Raw genomic sequence first — 4,988 nt, 5'->3', positions numbered from 1 at the left:
ATAAACATTTACTCTTGTACCTACTTTTATTTGTAATTTGTGTTCTTCAAGAAGAACTCCCCCCAACTACATAAATTTCTGTCCTTTAAAAGCCTGAATCCACCTTATCCAAGAATATTGATGTAATATAGAGCAGTGTGTGTGTGTGTGTGTGTGTGTGTGTGTGTGTGTAACTCAGCCATCTGGACCGTTCCTGAATCAGTTAGTCATTAAGATTTTTTACTGTCAAATATAACAGAACACTAAAATCTGAAGACAACTTCCCTCATCTTCTCTTTATGGTTTAAAATATTTGGTGTCACTGTATTCTAGGCATTAAAATATGATTTTTTTGCTCTTTATATTAGGATAAATCACTAGTGCTACAGCAAAGAGCCTCAACACGTCAGTGGCTTTCACATTAAAGGTTTGTTTATTTTTCATACATGTCACAGGCCATTGCTGCTCCATACAATCATTCACGGATCCTCATTCCTTATCTAGTCTGCTCCACTGGTTGCTTTGAATCTGGGCAGCCAATGGGATAAGAAAAAGAACATGGCGGATTGTGAGAGTGATCAAAGACTCTAGGTCTGAGAGTGGTATGCAGCTTTTTTGACCACAGTCCACTTGCAGTAACTCCATTTGCTTCACTACAGAGGCTGAGAAATGTCTAATGTGTCTCCTCTTCTAAAATAAAAGAAGAAACATGCATAGGTGAGTAGTAGTGTTCTCAGCCACAGACTTCAATAGATATGTAAAAAAAAGACAATTTTTTTGTAAATGGGAATAGTCTCACAGGGGAATTGTCATAGCTCCCAAATCTATGTGCATTTAATTGGGGATTCCACTGCGCTTTGGTGAAAAAAGTATGGGATTTGAAACTGGATACCTGGATTTGTGTTTGTCCTAGCTTATCACATATTAGCTATGTGACCTTACATAAGACGCAATTTTCCTGAGTACCAGTTTCATTATCTATACACTAGGGGTAATGATAATATCGGCCTCCCCTGCTACAGAGGTTGTTTTCAGGGTCAAGCCAGATCAAAGGGAGTATTTATTGTATTCTTGTGAGGTACTTTGTGCTCACACATTTCCTCACTCTTCTCCTCTTTGGTCCAGTTTCCACTTTTACTACCAGGATGATACGTTGCATCTATCTGGCCATAAGGAAGATGGACAGAGATGCTAATGCTTACGTTACTAGGAGACCAAACATTGTTTTCAATCTTCCCTCAGAGACTGAATATTTATTATATATATAATATATATTATATATATAATTATATGTAATATATATAAATAATAATATATATTATAATATATATATAATTATATATAATTACATATATAAAATTATTTATATATAATATATATAATGTATGTGTTATATATATTATATATATAATAATATATAACAATTATATATATATATATATATATATATATATATATATATATATATATATATAAAATTGTTTTTGGGGTGGGTAGGTAGGGGAACCAAGATATAAGGTATTCCTTTTAAACCAGTGTTGAAAACAAGAGAGGGAATTGGCAGCATCCCTAGGTGTTGACTTATGCCATCAGCCCTTAAAATTCAGTGTGAAAAATGCTAACTGTCCTTAAATCACCTCCTCCCTTCTATAGAGGGAAGACTTTTAGAAGAAGATGACACATATGTGAAGAGTGTGGTCTCTTGAAATATTTTCTTTAGGAAAAGAGCAGAAGGTAGGTGTCCTACCTTGAATTTTCCTTGAGTTGAGATCATTGCACAAGTGGAATATTAAATGGAGTAGAATTTTCTTAATGAAGATATTTTATATTTTAAATATCTTCACATCTTATTGGTGAATTATTGATATGTACATCTTAATTACAACACTGATTAATTATCAGTGTAAATTATTTTGTTGGCCTCTGGATCTTTGTCTTGGATGTCAAAAGAATCCCTCCTAAAATGTGTGCAAAAGATATAGTTTGGAGATCATGAGGGTTTTTTGGGGGTGTGTTTGTTTTCTTTTTTATAGTTTCCTTACTTCTTTGCTACCCTCCACCCATTGTATCAATGGAATTTATTACTTTAGGAGAAGGCTAAAATAGCTGATTCCGAGAAGTCAATTGAGTTTCTGAATTTGGTTTTTAAAATCCTCAGAGAAACAATGCTCTTGAAAGTTGAGATTTTACTGCAAGAGCCTGAGCTCCAAGAGCTTAAGAGTCTGGAAGTTTCACTGCATAGAACTTATGCCAAACCACAGAGTAGGAAGGAATGGCTCATGAGTGTTTTCCCGCCTAAGGGAGATCAGGTTTGAACAGCAGGTACCCAGGAGGAGAAATAGAGGTCAGAGGCTGGTGAGGAGCTGGAACAAGTGTTTAGTGTACTGCTCCCCTCATATCAAGCTTTTGGGGAACCTAAGGATAGGATAGGATGGATTTGGCGCCTTGTACCTTGCTTCCTGATGAAGCTCAAGAAAAGGAAAGCAATTTTGTAGGTAACCCTGCTGTTCCAGCAATAGAATACAAAGTATAAAAGGCAGAGAAAGTCTGAAGTAGCACCCCTGATGCCTGCAGCCCCAGGAGACACCAGAGAATCAAAAATTTCCCATCCCCCTGAGATGAGTGTGCAAGAGGAGCCTTTTGTGTTTGCCATTTTCAACATGTAAAATCCATTACTGCTACACAGATGAATCATTGCAGTCTAATTTTCCTTTCTCATGTCTAGATGTCAAATTATTCAGTAGTCTCTGGAGTCATCTGCGTGACCTTCAAGGACCCATCAATCTAAGAACAGAACAGGATGTAGGTGTTTCAACCACGGATGCTATAGTGGTAGATCCCAGGATAAAGAACAAACTGCATTGGAAGCTAGTGGATGGAGGCCGATGGGCAGGGGTCACCTCACCTGGCGACCACCAGCAAGGCCTTACCAGTTGCGTGCGTTGGTGTGTCTATTCTGATTGATTGGTGCCTGTATCCTGCTGCTTGTTAAATATTTTGAGTACCACATTTACTGATGACTGCGGCCTGATGCCAGGAAGTTTCAAAAGCCTCCTTCCCCAACGTGGATCACCCCATAGTGATGAGGAAAAAAGAAATGGAAGGGGGCATCCTGAAATGACTGATGATTCCCTCCCAAGGAGACTAGAATACACCAAGTTTACCTTAACTTAAGCTTAAGTTTTCCACCATCAGTCTGTGAACCAATTTAAGTTTATTTACAATGAGTAAAAGAGCTCCAGTTTTTTAACATGTAAAATTCATAAGTTGTACAAACGTCAATCACTGCATTCTAACTTTCGCTTCTCACATCTAGATGTCAAATGTGTACCAAAGTCTCTAAAGCTATGCGGCATTAGCCTGGGGAAGTCTAAGGGGAAGCATGGTCTACAATTTTAGGGAGTGGAAGGGAGGGAGTGGTGGCGGGCCACCACAGTGGAGTTGGACTCACAAGCTGGCACAGTGGAACTTTACCTTTCTACTCTGTAGGGACTGAGAAAATCTGTCAGGCAAACCCCATGACAGAAAAGAAGCTGAATAATATGTTTCTTTCATATGGGTTAAAATCAGGAGACTTTAATTTCGAATAGGAAAAGCAGCAACTGGAAGAAGAGTAAAAATTAAAACAAAAATACTAGGAAGGACACAGGCTGATATGAATAGCTTATCACAGAGTTAATCAAAGGGGCTTCAATTTTTTTTCAGGGAAGGGATTTATTAGCATGTCTGGGAATGAATTTTTAAAAGTTTTAAGAAAAACTTTGAGTAAATGAAAGCAGCAGATAAATTCAGAGGGATGTAAGATATGGTCTTTATTGAAAAATTATCTGCCCCTTAAAAACTTTTTATTTGCCTGGATAGACTCCGATGGGCTCACTGGATGTCCCTGGTTAGGACCCCAGAGACATGGACAGTCAATCCACAGAGATGTCCATCACGTCACGGATGAGTGGCACATGTGGAAACAGTGTGGACACTGGAGTGGGTGCTGGGACAGAGTGATGGAGTCTTTTCTCAGGAGGTTATGAACACAAGAAAGTATTTTCATTGGTCTGTTGGGTTCTAGACTACTTCAAGGTGAGAGAGAGAAAAGAAGAAGGTGAAGCAGCTCGGTCAGATGTAGTGAGCACCTTGGATCAGTGCTATGATAGGTGTCTTTAAATATGAAATTACCTTTAATTGAAATTTAAAACGAAGAAAAAACAAGGTAGAATTTTCACTTTAAGTAGCAGATAACCAAAATAGGTAAGAATATGACTGACATGGGGCAATGGAAATGGTCTCACTGGTTTCAACATTTATTTTGATTTTAAGAGTCTACATAGTTTTTAAAAATTCCATTGATCGCTACAATGTATCAAGTGATTCTAATGGATGATATTCATCACAATCTGGAAAGTGTTCAGGGAATCTTTGCACAAAAAAAGGGCTTGTGAAAGTTACTATTCGGTATGATTCTCAGTATGATTTTTTAAAACTCACATAGGACCAGGACCTCCTTTAGGCTGGGAAAATGTTTTTTGTAGGGCCCCATCTATATAAACAATTTGGTTTAACAAAATAAGATTAATGAACCATGTGGGGAAGAGGAATTTATCAGTGAAGATTTAGACTGGCAAAGAAGTGATACATATTTGTTTATTGTCCAGTCAATGCCTGTGAAGATTCTTCATGGTGTCTAGGCACCAGCTCATCCTGTTTAGATTCAGAAACTACCTCACTGTTTTTCTTTTTTGTCAAGTGCACCACCATTCCTGGCTAGCTTCGTATCTCCCACCATGGGAAAAAGGTGAGAAATGTGTTATTATTCATAATGCCACAGCTCTTTGGAGCGTGTTTGTATTGAAGCCATACGGGTAGGTCTCCTTGCCTTCTAAGGTCCCCAGTCATTGCTTTAGCACTGGTCCTAGTGTTACTCATGGCGCTTCATCCTCCATTGTGCTGCTTATAATATTGGCCTCCACTGACTCTTAGGAATTGTTCCTGTGCTTCTTTGCTGATGACCACAA

General features: G+C 38.1%; 1 long non-coding RNA gene across 1 annotated transcript; it reads left to right on the top strand.

The window, feature by feature from the left end:
• Positions 1 to 452: 452 nt before the first annotated feature.
• LOC148755183 (uncharacterized) lies at positions 453 to 3,642 on the top strand. The gene is made up of 3 exons (XR_016018817.1): positions 453 to 696; positions 1,633 to 1,713; positions 2,705 to 3,642. It is a non-coding gene; the product is annotated as an uncharacterized LOC148755183 (long non-coding RNA).
• Positions 3,643 to 4,988: the final 1,346 nt, after the last annotated feature.

Source organism: Rhinolophus sinicus, chromosome 15, assembly GCF_057876585.1.
Source record: "Rhinolophus sinicus isolate RSI-liver-muscle chromosome 15, RSI-T2T, whole genome shotgun sequence".
Lineage (NCBI taxonomy): Eukaryota > Metazoa > Chordata > Mammalia > Chiroptera > Rhinolophidae > Rhinolophus > Rhinolophus sinicus.
The sequence above is the reverse complement of the archived record's forward strand: the minus strand, read 5'-3'. Positions and strand labels throughout refer to the sequence as shown.